Source organism: Homalodisca vitripennis, chromosome X, assembly GCF_021130785.1.
Source record: "Homalodisca vitripennis isolate AUS2020 chromosome X, UT_GWSS_2.1, whole genome shotgun sequence".
Taxonomy (NCBI): Eukaryota; Metazoa; Arthropoda; class Insecta; order Hemiptera; family Cicadellidae; genus Homalodisca; species Homalodisca vitripennis.
In genome coordinates, this window is record NC_060215.1 from 102,467,048 (window position 1) to 102,482,804 (window position 15,757).

Here is a 15,757-nt window from a genome sequence, read left to right on the forward strand (position 1 = left end):
TAATTATTTTCAAGAAGAAGTTTTATTTTAGTTTGAACCTTATTTATTTCAGAAGATTTTCTTTTATTTTTTGAACCTTCACAAAAATTTAAATTTCAAAGCTAACCCCTCATGTGCCAGTAAAACGGTACATAAAAATTGCGCTTTTCAGGAGCTGCTAAGGCAGCTGCCCTTAGAAAATATATAAAGTTCAGATTCAGATATATATATATATATATATATATATATATATATATCTGTTACCAGAATATTGTAAATTCACCTTATTACAATCATATTAATTTTAACAACTAAAATCTTTTAACGCGTTTTTGTATATAGTAAATATGATTATCGATTATACTGTAAAATAAAACAAACATCAGAGAATCCAGGTAAGTAAAATATGGCTGCAATTTTATTACCTTATTCACTACCATGCGCCGTGACTACGCAGGGTAGAGTTTCTCACTCTGCCTGAATGGTGTTAATGGTCTCTACTCTCCTGATACTTGAGATGACTCGGTGAAACGGCAACGGTTTTGTCGAAACAGTTTCGACAGTGCAACTGTTGTTGCGCCTTGAAATTGTTGTTTCATGATGGCTGTTCTATAGTCAATAATTAAAATAAACAATCATTCTCTTTTACTTCAATATTCTGATATTGATCAGAATCTTCCTATAAAGCCTAAAAATAATATAATGCACGAATCTGGCTAATAATAATAATCAATCGCCTTAACAATCAAATGATATTATGAAATTAGATAAGTTTATAATAATTTATCTAACATTAGAATATTACTCGTAATACCTACAAAATATCTTTGTAAACAATATTTACAGCAGTCGTTTCGTTGCACAACACAAATAGGTTATTTATTGTTGGAAATTACTCTTCAAAGGTCAACATTTAGTGGTCCATGTGAAACACATTGAACTCTTTAAACTAATCCTGCAACAATGAGTGTTTGAAACAGAAAGTAATTGAAAATGACAATTACACAGGAAATTGCAGCCGTTTAAATTGAAAAGGGAAAAGGGTCTGTAGGGATTAAAGGAATCCCAGTAATCGAAACAACTTCTCCATGAAACATTTACTGCGAAACCCTGCTTCCTGCCAGGTAGTGGACACAAAAGATGTGTTGCAAATATTTGGTCTAGCACTGCGAGGTGTGATGTCTTGCAATCCTCCCTCTCAAGGCGACCCTGTCATATATATGAAGAGTGTGACGTGTAAAAGTTTACGACACTCCTCTTGCTTCTTAAGATTCTTCCCTCGCTTTCTGTCCCCAGTTGCTCTTGAGTTGCCACACTAAGGACATCTATAGTAATGGAGATGATTTCCGAAGTAAGTGGCCTTAAATTTAAGGCGACAGTATACCATATAGGCGATGGTTACTTTTATTACAAAGATTCGACCCAGTGCAATAAGTGTTATCTGCGTTGTGCCTTCTCGAAAACTTGTCCGGGAAGAGGCAGTATGCCTCGAAATCCGGAAGCCAAACTGGCGTCCTCTCTGGTGGCAACTCACCCTCACAGTCATCCTCCTCAGCCTACGTGGCTCGAAGTCAACACACTGAGGACTACGATAGTGAAGAGATGTGAGACGTCATCAACGCCTTTTAGGCAATTACAAAGATTGGAAAGTGAGAGGTAAGTAATACATCTATAGGCCTATATTGGTGAAATTATTATAAGTTATAGATTACTTTTTTCCTCTCAGTTTGTCAACAGAGCACACCGACAGAGAATTTAGCTGATGACTATAAATTGTGCATGCATCATTAAGTGAAAGCTTATACGTGACATGTAACCTGGTGTACTCTGTTAATAAAATATGTAGGTTATTGCGTAGTAGGTTACGAATAAAAAAAGTTATTTATTGACCACAGTCTCTTCACGTGGTATGTATTTTTTAACTGTGGCCAATTTTCAATAAATTTTTGAACAGATCCATTGGCTAATATTACATTCAGAAACTGCTCAATAGGATGGTCATTGGACAGGGTGGGGGCTGCCATCCAGACTTGGGTTGAAATATTTTAAGGGGAAAACGGCAATGGCTCATTGACATTGTTCTTATTTTCATGTTTACTGAAATAAAATTTTATTCTAGTACCTCGTGCCAATTCTAATGCGTCAGCAAATTAATATGGTTGAACTTTGGGGTAGGGGAAAAAGTTAATCCTTTTTTTAAAATATAAATTTCATTAATATTAGGTGTATAATTTGACAAATTCTCAACTTTTACAAAAGGGGTTTATTGGTGGTAATAGATTATCTCTTTGTTCTAAAACTCTACCTTGCTGTAATATTTTATTATTGGTTGGGTCTTGATGTGGTGAAATAAGGTTTAAATTGACAATTTCTTCTGAAGGTTGAGATTTATAGGAATGCGTAAAATTATTTTATACTGGCAAGTCATTTCCTGTATTTTGTATACACAATTTTGATAACTTGTTAAGTAACCTCTTAGATTCCTTAATTATAAACTTTTCAGTTGTCATCATTATTTTGTTTATGTTTATATATTAGAGCTTATTGTATATATATTGGTACATAAATATGAAAATTCATCTCCAAACATGTTGCAACCTGAGTTCTATTGCGCACCGGTGTCGGCAAAACAACGAACATCGAGAAATCGTTGTGGGACAGCTAAAGGGTAAGCTTATTATTAATTTACGAAATACAAATATTCTTTTTATCACTATATAAGTCATATGTTTCGTTTATGTTAGGATTGATATTGACGTCACTGCTCAATTACCATACCATGTGCTGTCCAAATCAATGCAGCGTGCCAAGCGGGGAGCTAATGGGCCCGTACCAAATACTCTATTAGAATACGGGAATGCGCTGGCGCAGAACGCTAGATACGGGCAGAATCATCGGGGTGAGGATCACTACAAGGCAACAGTTTTCGACGACAACGGCGATGTTGCCGTAATCTTTATCTCCGAGAATCTGTCCGCAAGGCTCTCGACCGATGGCACCCACATCTACAACTTGTACTTGGACGGCACATTCAAGTGTACCATAGTTCAAATTCTTTATGCTGAATCGCGGTAGGAAGTAGGCTCCTGTTAACTAGACGCGGTGCGTGGACATTGTTTGTTTGGTTGAACCGGTAATCAGCTGATCGGTCTACGTTCCGACCCGGCAAGCCTGGAGAGGGTCAGAAGTAGTCAGTCGAGTCTTGAAGCCACGACGAGAAGGTGTACCGGTCGAAGCTGAAGTTTTCTTCCTCTAACCCTATAGTTGGGATTTAGAGTAATTATCTATCGCGTGTAAATTCAAGTTCAAGTATTTAAATTTTTAGTGCGTTTTATTTTGCGATCTGCCTTCGTAATCTTCAAAGTAGTAAGTCCCGTACCAGCGTATAGTTAATATCTTTTATTTTATAATACTGTAATTAAAATTTCTAAAGTTTCCCATCTTTCAGAGTCTGAAAATTTAATTCAATTTTTTGAAGTATTGTGAATTAAATTTTGGTCATAAAGTAAATATCAAGTTTTGTGTTATATTAATTTTGAGAAGAGAACTTTTTATTTTGTTTTGTTAATTTAAACCATTTTTGGAGAAGTATACATTTTTAGTTTAATTTTAATTTTAATATCTTTTAATCAGACTCTTAATTAGATTTGTTCGATTGAGTGACATTTGAAGAAAATTGAATCAAAAGTTTGTAAACTTTGTAAACTTTTGGGTGAACTTAAATTTCGGAATAAAGCAAGTATTTCCGAAAAGTTGTTTAATTTATAAAGTATTTGCTCCATATAAATTTAAAATATATGTGCTATAAAAACGGTACATAATTTGCGCCAATCTGCTGTTTCTTTTTGAGCATAAACTTGTACAACAGGTTATTTACAGGAAAGAACTTGTAAACTGGTATAAACTTGTATAATTCATGAAAGTGTGTGTAACTTGTATAAGACTTGTATGAACTTGAACATTGTGTATAAACCTGCATAATTTTGTGTAGTGAGTAAGACTTAGGACTTAGAATAATATTGTGAGTTTGGAATATTTGATTTATTTTAAGAAAATTATTTTAAAATAAAAATGGAGCTAGCGCATGTAGATCTGTTGCTCAAAAAGGAATTAATATTTGAAATAAATTTTAGGGGCGGAAATGCTTCTGAAAGCGACACCGTCCAGAATCTTAGAAAAATGTTGAGGTCCCTTTTGAAATTAAATATCAGGGCCAACGCTGGTAATCTGAAGGGGGGTATAGAACCTAGCACTGCATTAAAGGAAATAAAAGTTGATTTGGAGGCATTATCTGTCAAGATAGGAAACTTGTCCGAGGAAAAATCGACAGGCGAGTATTTGAGACTAGTGTGTAGGCACAAACATCTCACTGTGAGAGTTGATGTATTATATGAGTTGTATAAGTGGGAAGGAGCGTCTGAAACCTTAATTTCAAAACTTAAGGATGGTTTGATTGAAATTAAGGCAAAATTAGGAAAACTTGGCGTAAGCGTGGAGGAAATAGTGAATTTTTAAACCAGTCTTTTAAATACAAGCCTGGAAGAGGAAGAATTCGAAGAGATGAGCAAGCCCGTATCTCAAACGAGAAACGAGGATATTTTAGGTTTGAGTATTCCCCAGGGGAAACATGTAGAAGGGAATTTTGCAAAATTGCCAATCCCCTAGAGCGATTTTTAAAAATGTTTAAACCCACAGACGGACTAAATGTTTCAGAATTGTTGAATTATATCGAAATAATGTTAAAAATTAAGGGTGAAACTAGCTTAAGTGATAGTGAGATCATAAATATGAGTGTAGGTTATGCCACTAGTCCACTTTACAATAAAATGCTTCAATTTAAGGCAAAGGAGGGTATTTTAAAAATTATTAACGAATTCCCTCAAGTTTTTACCGATAAAATAGGGCAAGCTATTGACTTCGAAATTGACCTAGAAGTCAGCGACCCCGAGCCAGTGAGATTGAAGCTGTATCCGCTATCCCCCCCCCAAGCTGCAAGAATTAAGAAAAATTTTAGATGAACTGTTGGCACAGAATATAATTAGACCCAGTGTGTCAAATTATGCTAGCCCCGCATTTTTAGTAACCAAACCGGGAAGTGATAAATCTAGAATGGTGATTAATTACTCAAAATTAAATAGTAAGTTGAAGAGAGTGGAACATCCAATTGGAGACGTATACGAATCATACCACTACTTACAAGGGTGTACTTATTTTTCAAACTTGGATTTGAGTAATTCATTTTACCAATTAAAACTTACGGAAAAAAGCAAACATTTAACTGGTTTTGTTACGCCGTTTGAATCATATGAATTCAATCGTGTACCATATGGGTTACACTTGGGAAGCGGAACAATGAGCCGCTTATTAAATAAAGTGTTGCAAGGTGTAAAATTTCAGTATGCTTTAAATTATGTAGATGACATAATAATATTTAGTAAAAGTTTACCAGAGCATATAGAACATGTCAGAGATGTTGTGGAGAGGCTGGCCAAACATGGACTTACAGTTAACCCGAATAAGGTGAGCTTTGCATGTAAAGAGATCAAGTTTTTAGGTCACCTAATCTCTAAGGACCAGATAAGAGTCGACCCGGATAGAACTTCTGCCATTAGAGATGCGAGAGAGCCAAAGGACGCAAAAGGCGTAAGTAGATTTATCGGAGCGGTGAGCTGTTTCGCAAAGTTCATCCCAAACTATGCAGACAAGGCAGCATGTTTAAATGAACTGAGAAAAAAGAATAGGAAATTTGAGTGGACTCAGGAGTGCCAGGAGAGCTTCAACAGCTTAAAGGAAAGCGTAAGTACACCACCGGTATTAATAATACCAGATTATAATAAGCCATTTATCCTATGTACGGATGCGAGTGACAAGGCAGCAGGAAGCTGTTTAATGCAGGAAATAGAAGGTGAGAATAAACCAGTGGCTTATTATTCAAAAAAATTCAATGAATCCGAACAAAGAAACTTGACTGTGTACCAAAAGGAAGCACTTGCAGTGGTATGCGCGATAAACAAATTTCGCAGCTACCTAGAAGTAAGGCCTTTTACGCTAATAACGGACAATAGTGCACTAGCGTGGGTACTAGGCAATTTTAGGAAATTAGGAAAATTAGGTAGGTGGGCAGCTACAACTTTGAGCCTACCATTTCAAATTAAACACGTAAAATCAAAAGACAATGCGGTGGCAGACTATTTATCTAGACTATTTGAATGTAGAGATAAGATGCAAAGTGTGGAGGAAATTGAAGAATACCAGTACGGTATAGAAAATGATAGTGTAACGGACAATAGCATAAGAGTAGCAATTAAGGAAGAAAATGTAAATAGTGTATTTGTAAATAGCGTAGGTAATTTTCCACTAGCTTATACGGACTTTAAGGTTCACCAAACCCAGGACAATATAATACGAAAAATATATAATAGTATAAAAGGTGGTACTAACTCTGAAAAATATTTCTTGTGTAAGGGAGTTGTGATGTATAGAAGTAAGCCTACTAGTAAGCCAAAGATATGTCTACCAGAACATTTAGTAGATATGGTGTTTAAGTATTACCATGAGTCGGAAATCGGGGGCCACTATGGAATATTAAAAACTACCAGAAAGATATGCGATTTATTTTACCATGCGGATCTTGCCGGGCTGATAAAAGACAAGGTAAAAATGTGCGAAGCTTGTGCGTTAGCGAAAACCGGTAAGGTTTATCATGGCAAACTGATTTCTGGTGTATCAGCTAGGCCCATGGATAAATTGTACATAGACATTTTTGGCCCTTTAACCAGGTCTAGTAGTGGAAATAATAATATCCTGATTGTACTTGACGACCATTCAAAAATGGTATTTTTAAGTGCGATAAAAGACGCGAAAAGTAAATCAATGATAAAAGTATTAGAAAGTGAAATTTTTAAAAATTTTGCATATTGCAAAAATATAGTGTCGGACAATGCACAGTGTTTTAGAAGTGTCGAACTAAAGAACTATTTATTCGCCCGGGGAATCAATCATCAATTTGTAATTCCATTTGTACCACAGGGAAACAAAAGTGAACGTCAGTTGAGGACAGTAAAACAGATGTTACAAATTTACTTTAATTCGGATCAAACTAAGTGGGACACCAAATTAACTGAATTACAATTAGCGATAAATTGTGCGACCTCGGAAGCTACTAAAAATTCACCATACGAAATTATGTTCGGAAATAGGCCTAACTTGGAATTGACCAACAGATGGAACATTAATGATTTATTGGACTGTGATGTGTCAAAGCCGGATAATTTGGATAGGTTTCAAAGAACTGTGTTAAACTTAAAAAAGTCCATTTCGGCTAACAGGAAGAGGGCAGGCTATAGTGATAAGGAATGTGAACACCCATTCAAAGTTGGAAGCCTTGTATACGTGAAGACACACTGGCTGAGTAACAAAGCGGAAAAATTTCAGGCAAAAATGGCAAACCGGTTTTGTGGACCCTACAGGATTATATATAAATTAACAGAAGTGACCTTTATAGTTCAGGATATCAAGGATGAAAGATCAGTGAAGAAAGTGCATGTTTCACAATTAAAGTTAAAGTACTAAAAGTGAAAGTTGAGAACTCAATAAACATTAGCCCGGGGCAAAGGTCAGTATGTTTTATTTTCAGGACAATTATATTGTCGAAAAGGAATTGAAGATGGGTCTAAAACAATAAAATTGGCAATATAATTTATTTCTAAATTAACTTCAAGAATTGATTATATAATTATGTATTAATTTGGCCCAAAACACAAAACAAGTTAAGTATGAGAGTCCAGTAGTTTATTATAATAATACAAATAAATATTGGAATATGAAAGGGTGATGTGACGACGTTTTTATTTCAGAAATTGTATGGCTAAGATGAGAAGTCATAATATAAAATGCCAGTGTAAGTGTGTGATAGGAGTGTTGTTGTAAACCATGTAATTTTCAGGGACAATGAATGGCATTAATGGTGTATGAAATTAATACACAGAGGTATTGTGATATATCATGAGATATATTTATTCCCTGTTCCTTCAAATGTAGAAGGACAGGGTAATTTTGGTAATGTTGTGGTGTTGTTGTCCCCTGTTCCTTCCAATAGAGAAGGACAGGGTAATATTTTTTGGTGTACAATGAGTTGTATTGATAGTGATATTTCTTCCCTGTTCCTTCAAATGTAGAAGGACAGGGTAATATTGTTTTTTTTATCACTATATGAGGTTTATTGTGTGTAAAAAAATTGATTATTGTGCCATTGTAATCCCTGTAAATTGATTGTATTGTAATTAACAACATCTGGTAATGGTTTACATTCGTGACACTGGCGCAGGCGTACAATAAGAACACCGTGAAAGACTGACAGCCATACAATTATACGGAGGGAATATTTTGTAAAAAGGAATGTCCTCCAAGAGCTCAATGCCTCGCTGGCTGAAATTGTTATTAGATTGGAGGAGCAGGTAGCAGTGCTATTAGCGAACCAGAGCCAGCCAACCACGAGATCAACGAGGCCGCCGCACTGCACCGGCCGCACAATCATTGGAGAAGCTACCTGCCTCGACTCCTCACCTACCACATCCCTCTGCGATGGCTACCTGGGGAGCCACACTGGACGTCGGACACTCCTACCACATCACCCCTCGGACTACACATCACAGCCTCCACGTACAGATGAAATAATTAGTCTGGGCGCGCGGCCGGTCGGTGGTAGGCTATGGCGCGGGGGGAAGAGGGGTGTGTGAATCGGTCATTCCTGAAAACATCACGGTGGCGGACTTCAAGGTCGGGCCAGCCGGAAGGGCTTGGCTGACTTGTGACTCATCTTTCCCTCCTGCAAACCTTCCCTCCAAACAATATAATACCAGTGTGACATCTGCTGTCATAGAGTGAGCATCGTTAAACTTCAGTATTAACAGTGAGTTGTTCTAAGCTGTGTGTATTTACTGTGTGCAGTTAACTGTGAATAATTATTACGTTCAGTGTTTTTGTATTGTGTTATTTTGTTTTAGTAAGAAGCTTATTTCATAAGCAACATGTGTGACCGCGTGAAATTAAAACGGAAGGGTAGAGTTTTGCACAGTCAAAGTCGTGAAATTGTCAGTAATGTATATACATTCATGAAAAAGGAGGCTGATGAAAAAACTTTAAGTATTCCCTTGGCAAAGGCCCGTGTCCGAACAGCAGTAGCTACAGGCGTCTCAGAACGTGAAATCTCAAGAATTAATAAAGAGCTTAAAAATTTAACCGTTAATAATGACAATGGTGAAAGTAGCTTTCTCACTCCAAACAAATTGAAAAGGAATCGTAAAAAGCCTATTACAGGATTGGATGACTTTGACAAAGCTCTGATAAGGCGAGTTGTGTACCAGTTCCATCTTCTAAAAAACAAGCTACCAACTGTATCTTTGTTACATGAAGAATTGAAACAACGGATCGACTTTAAAGGATCAAAATCAAGCCTCAACAACATTCTTAAAGAACTTGGTTTTCGATGGAGAAGGACACAAAATAACCGCAAGCTCATGATCGAGACTAATGAAATAAGAGAAAAAAGAATTGGCTTTCTAAACATCAGATACCTTTTTCGGATGATTTGCTAGTCCCGGAGCTGTACAGGGTTATTCTCCTAAATAAACCGAGATTTGTTGGGTATGAGCTTGATGATCTAGTGACCAGCAGTGGAGCACATGTTGTGCTTCGGCTCCCACCATACCACCCGGACTTAAACCCTATTGAACTCATTTGGGCTGAAGTGAAAAATTACGTAGCCAGTAGAAATAGTCAGTGCAGTTTTTCAAGTATTAAGTCTGTAGCGGAAGATAAGTTTTCACTTATAGGTGCAAAGGAATGGGCCAGAAAGTGCGAACACGTGAAAAAAATTGAAAATGATTATGCTTCAGCTGAGCCCCAAATCGACAATCTCGTGGAATCAATTATCATTTCACTCGGCAGCAGTGACAGTGAAAGCAGTGAAAACGCGCCAAATGATTTGAGCGGCATTGAAGACTTGGGTGATTTGAGCGGCATTGAAGATTTGGATTGAAGCGTATGTATTAACTTTGTACATATTTTATTATTATTTATTAACATGTTTAAAATTACTTCTGTCATTAAAAAACTGTGGAGAATGTTGAATACAACACTGTTCTGTTCTATTCTATTATGTAAGGATCTAGCTTTATATTTAAGCCATTTAAAGACAGTTTAAGATTTAAAATGTTAAAACTGAACTTTTATCCTTATTTTATCCTAGAAAATATATTAGGTGAGGTTTATAGGTAAGCCAAAATGTCATTGCTTTCACGCTAAAAGAACTGAAGACCGTACTGAGACTGGGAGAAGCTCGCGCGCCGAGTGTTTATAAATATTAAGATAACGCTTAATTTCCCCCGGAATGAGAGGTCGTAGAAAAAAGTTTGTTAGACAAAAAATGCAGTTTAATCGATTTTCTAAAACTTTTCCACGGGAAGTTTGATACTGACAGAATAATAAAAAACTTCCTCGCAGAGCGCAAATTTCATGTCATAAAATTAACCAAACTAAAACTGTACTTGGTTTTTACTAATTTAGACATTATTATTTTAGAATTGACATTTTTTATACGTATTGGTTGGAAAGACAAGAATGTGTTCTTTAATTTGATATAACTTTTATTACGATAAAGTAATGGCAAAATGCTCATTTCATGTGTTAAATGGAATGAGTTTTGTGAAACGTTGCGCGTGACAGCGAAATAGAACCTCGAGCGAGCCGAACCTTAGTTGAACGGCTAGTAGTGCCAGAGCCGCGAGACCAGACTAATTATTTCATCTGTAGTGATAAGTACAAAAGAATTGTTATTTAAAAGTGTGCATGTGGAGGGATATTATTGTACTTAGTCCGGGATGAGTGTTTAAAGGTTTAGGTTCCTGCCGTGATTGCAGCTTCGGGCTAGGGAAAATATGTACCATAGTTCAAATTCTTTATGCTGAATCGCGGTAGGAAGTAGGCTCCTGTTAACTAGACGCGGTGCGTGGACATTGTTTGTTTGGTTGAACCGGTAATCAGCTGATCGGTCTACGTTCCGACCCGGCAAGCCTGGAGAGGGTCAGAAGTAGTCAGTCGAGTCTTGAAGCCACGACGAGAAGGTGTACCGGTCGAAGCTGAAGTTTTCTTCCTCTAACCCTATAGTTGGGATTTAGAGTAATTATCTATCGCGTGTAAATTCAAGTTCAAGTATTTAAACTTTTAGTGCGTTTTATTTTGCGATCTGCCTTCGTAATCTTCAAAGTAGTAAGTCCCGTACCAGCGTATAGTTAATATCTTTTATTTTATAATACTGTAATTAACATTTCTAAAGTTTCCCATCTTTCAGAGTCTGAAAATTTAATTCAATTTTTTGAAGTATTGTGAATTAAATTTTGGTCATAAAGTAAATATCAAGTTTTGTGTTATATTAATTTTGAGAAGAGAACTTTTTATTTTGTTTTGTTAATTTAAACCATTTTTGGAGAAGTATACATTTTTAGTTTAATTTTAATTTCAATATCTTTTAATCAGACTCTTAATTAGATTTGTTCGATTGAGTGACATTTGAAGAAAATTGAATCAAAAGTTTGTAAACTTTGTAAACTTTTGGGTGAACTTAAATTTCGGAATAAAGCAAGTATTTCCGAAAAGTTGTTTAATTTATAAAGTATTTGCTCCATATAAATTTAAAATATATGTGCTATAAAAACGGTACACAAGGTAGTGCTGAGCACGCCTCCAAGCAGCCAGCTCCTAACTCTAAGTGCTGTTTATTTCGACCATGTGAGTTACCATATTTTCTATATTTTGTCTATTTCCTGCAATAACAAGGGTGTTTCATCAGAATCGCATGTCAACATTAATGAGCCCGCTTACTCCAATCACGAAATGGCAAGTCAAACTACATCCCACGGATTGGTACAAGGGTTGAAATATCCAATAAAACATTCATATTTATTTGTGTGTATGGCCTACTGCCAATTTTTTCTGAAATTTTTTGAATATTTGAAAACATATTTTTATTCCTCAAACGTATAAGGTGCGAAAGTAATGTATTTAATTATTATTACGTCATTATATTTGTAGCGTTTTTAAAGCTACATTGATTTATTTTTTTAACTAAAACTTAAATTAAATAAAAATGTTGGGATCGAAATATTGGGATTTAATTTTAGATTAGATTGTGAAATGTCAGGGTAAAAACGAACATGTAATCCTTTGGCAAGTTAGTACTGGTAGTTTTAAATTGTTAGGAAGGCAGGTTGACTGCCTTGAATTGATTAGAACTTGTCTTGTTGCGAGTATTGTTCTCCTTGTTTGATACAGCTGGACCAATGAGAGAACACCGCGGATGTCCTGATAAGTTGGTTGGAAAGGGAAGTAGCTTATTTAAGCGCCCGCTCATAATTTTCGCCCTTCTTTTGGTTATTTTCGTGATTAAGTTGATTACAGTGCGCCGTGTTTCATAAATTTTTGTTCGCGAGGGATTTTGAGGAAAAAATTAAATTTATAGAAACTACTGAGCAATCTGAATAACTTATTCTCGAGGAACAATAGAGCACAATAGAATCATACAAGTTACATTTGGTTCATACTTGCAAGAAAAGTGAATTAAATTTGAACTTAGTTAATAACTTTAATTGAGATTTGGTAATTTATTAATATTTAATTGGAACTGTTTTATAGTGAACTGTTAATTGGTAATTAATTGAACTTTAATAATTGTTAGAGAGAGTTGTAATCTGAATTGCATAGACTTGCATTGTAAAGTGAAGTTTCAACTAGTGGAAATAGAAGTTTAAATTATATTTTGAATTTTGAGGGAACTTAGAAGTGAACATTTTTATTTTAGTTATTTCCAAGTGGTATTTGATTTTTATTTTAAAACTTTATTATTTTATTTTGGAAGAGAGCTCTGATTTTTAGTTTGATATATTTGATTAATATTTTGATTTCTTGCCAAAGGAATTTTTAAATTTACTAAAAGGTTTGTCAATTGTTTGTGGAAAATAGAGTGATAAAAATTCTGAAACGTTGAACTTATTAATTTTCCAGTTTAAAATAAATCCATTATTTTTATTTAGAACTGTGATTTTTATTTTAGACAAACCAGATAATATTTGATAGTTAACAAACTTAGTAATAAACTGTACTGAATATTCACTAGGAGCTTACTAATCAAAAAATATTTTATATCGTCTTGGATACCTCATTGATAATTTAAATATTAATACTCTGGAATATTAATATCAACAATCCAAGTCGTTATAATATTAAATTTTCAAAATGATTGTAAAATTTCATTGGTCACAAGCTGGTATATGTCTGTTGTTTAAATACTTACGTAGGTTGACAGTTTTTGCAATGACTTTACAGTAAAACTAGTTAGATGTAAAAAAAAATAGTAGTACATAAAAAATCAGAGAGGAAGTGACACATACAGGTTATTTAAAATTTTAGAACATTTACAGTATTTTAGATGTGTATATGTGTTTTAAAAGATATTGGCTCAATAGCCATACAACTGCAAGTTACACTACATTCTTAATACTGAAATCATTATTATTCTAAAAAATAACAACTATACAATTGAAATTATCGAAACTTAATATAATATATCATATAATTTGTAGAAATAATATGCGAATTGATTTCTAACAGGCTCTTTCCGGTGTCAAGTGTGCTTATGGGCAGGAAGACGGAACTTCTGTACAGTAGAGTATTTGCCTACTTGAAGGAGGTTCTGTCTGACTGGTATCCCACAGTAATAACTTGCGATTTCGAGAAGGCATTGACAAATGCCTTAAGAAGAGCATGACCAGAAAGCCGAGTAGCCGGATGCTGGTTTCACTCGGAAAATGTAAGTTTTCAATTTTATAACATTTATACATCAATGTGTATGGCAACTGTTTATTATATAATTTAAAAATAACTGTAAATGTAACAATCACAAACATTATATAGGTTCATAACATCATAAATGTATGTCATAACTGAAAAAAACAAAATTGAAAGGAGACGTATTCTCTACTAATACCTTAGTGTTATAAAAGAAATAACATCAAGTATAAATTAGATATCCAGATGCAGATGAAAAATAAGTACGGTATTGTGCTTGTTCTTACAGAGCATGAACTAGAAAGCGCGGACTCTGGGCCACGTACAGTTGTTACGCCAAAACCCTGCTGCCAGAAGAGTATACAAAATGTGCCAGGCCTTGCCTCTACTTCCAGCGTACATGGTCGAGGCAGGGTATGACCATATTGTGAACTTCGCCCAGCAGGTGGGCGTCCTCAAAAATCTCGCGGTGTTCCTCAACTATGTGCACCGTGTGTGGATTACTGGTATGTTAACAAGAAAATTATCGTATTAAAAACGACTCAGTTAAGATTTCCTGTAATTTTTATATTTGACGATTACATTACAATTCTGTTATAAATTAATAATTCTACATTATAAGATGGTTTGTAAAACAAACAACATTATTTGACAACCAAATTAATGCACTAGGTGTCGGTGTTGAGTCTTTCTCTGTTTACAAACAGAGGAGACGAACAAACAACGACATGGAGTCCTACCACAGGAAACTTAGGGATACCATGAACACTGCCCATCCGAACGTGTGGGTTTTTACAAGTAATTAAAAACAATTTATTTATTTCTATTGTATTTCGAAAAATAGTATTTATTAAAACGGTAGTATTATTATTTGAATTTTACAGATGGTCTGAGAGCGCTGGAACATAAGGCTTCAGTCACGCTTTCCTCGTTACAAAGAGGCCTCAACGCTGTAAGACCACCTCGTCCGAGGAACTTATTGTCCGATAGGACAATAAACACTCTGACCACATGGCTAGATAGAGGCCAGTACAGTGTTGGCGAGTTTTTGGAGGCGGCCAGTCACCAGCTGGACAACATCCACAACGAAGTCTACAACGTCGCAGGCGACGACGAAGACGACGATGAGGATGTTGTTGGTGTGGACGGTGGCATATTGCCACAAGACGAAGAAAGCGGTGGCAGAGCTGCAGTGGCTGTACGCGGCCTTGGTGGAGCAGTGGCAGGAGGAGGTCGTTCCTGTCGTGGCGCAGTGGCAGCACGCGGGAAACGGGCATATCGTGGTGAGTTTTCAATATTACAATTAATGAAGGCATGTACTTAACATTCATTTAGGCCTTTATTGACCTTCAATGGCCAAATTAAAGACTTTGTGATAACTTTAAAATAATACGAATTTTTTTATAAGATTCCAGAAGTTCGTCGCGGTGCTGGGCGTACCACTCCAGGATCGGCGGGTCCTGCATCAGAAGCAGTAGCGGTAGCTATGCCTGCCTGAACTACCACTTCTCCTGTGGTCCTTCCAGTACTCCAGTATGCCTACCACTGCTAGCACCAGTAGGCCTACCACTGCTAGCACCAGCGGTACTTCCAGCACCAGTATGCGTACCACTACAGGCACCAGCGGTACCACCTATCCCACAAACTTTTTTATGGTATTTGACAGCCCAGGACAATAGTTATTAGTTATTATATTATCCCAATTTAAATACTATTTATATACTTTATATATACATATTTATATTTATATACAGCCGCATTTGTAGCTGACTGACTGATAGGGTATACACACTAACCCCCTTCTAGAAGTTCTGGAAACACGAAACTTTGCACCCACGTAGCTTTTACCTTCAAACCACCAGAAAAATCTGAAAACCCAAAATTTTCACTTTTAAACCCCTCAAAAAATTTTAAACTTTCACACTTTTTACCCTTG

The 15,757-nt window shown here is 35.8% G+C and overlaps 1 pseudogene; it reads left to right on the top strand.

Moving 5' to 3' along the window:
- Window positions 1–1,462: 1,462 nt before the first annotated feature.
- LOC124369539 lies at window positions 1,463–14,512 on the top strand (annotated as a pseudogene).
- The last annotated feature ends 1,245 nt before the right edge of the window (window positions 14,513–15,757 follow it).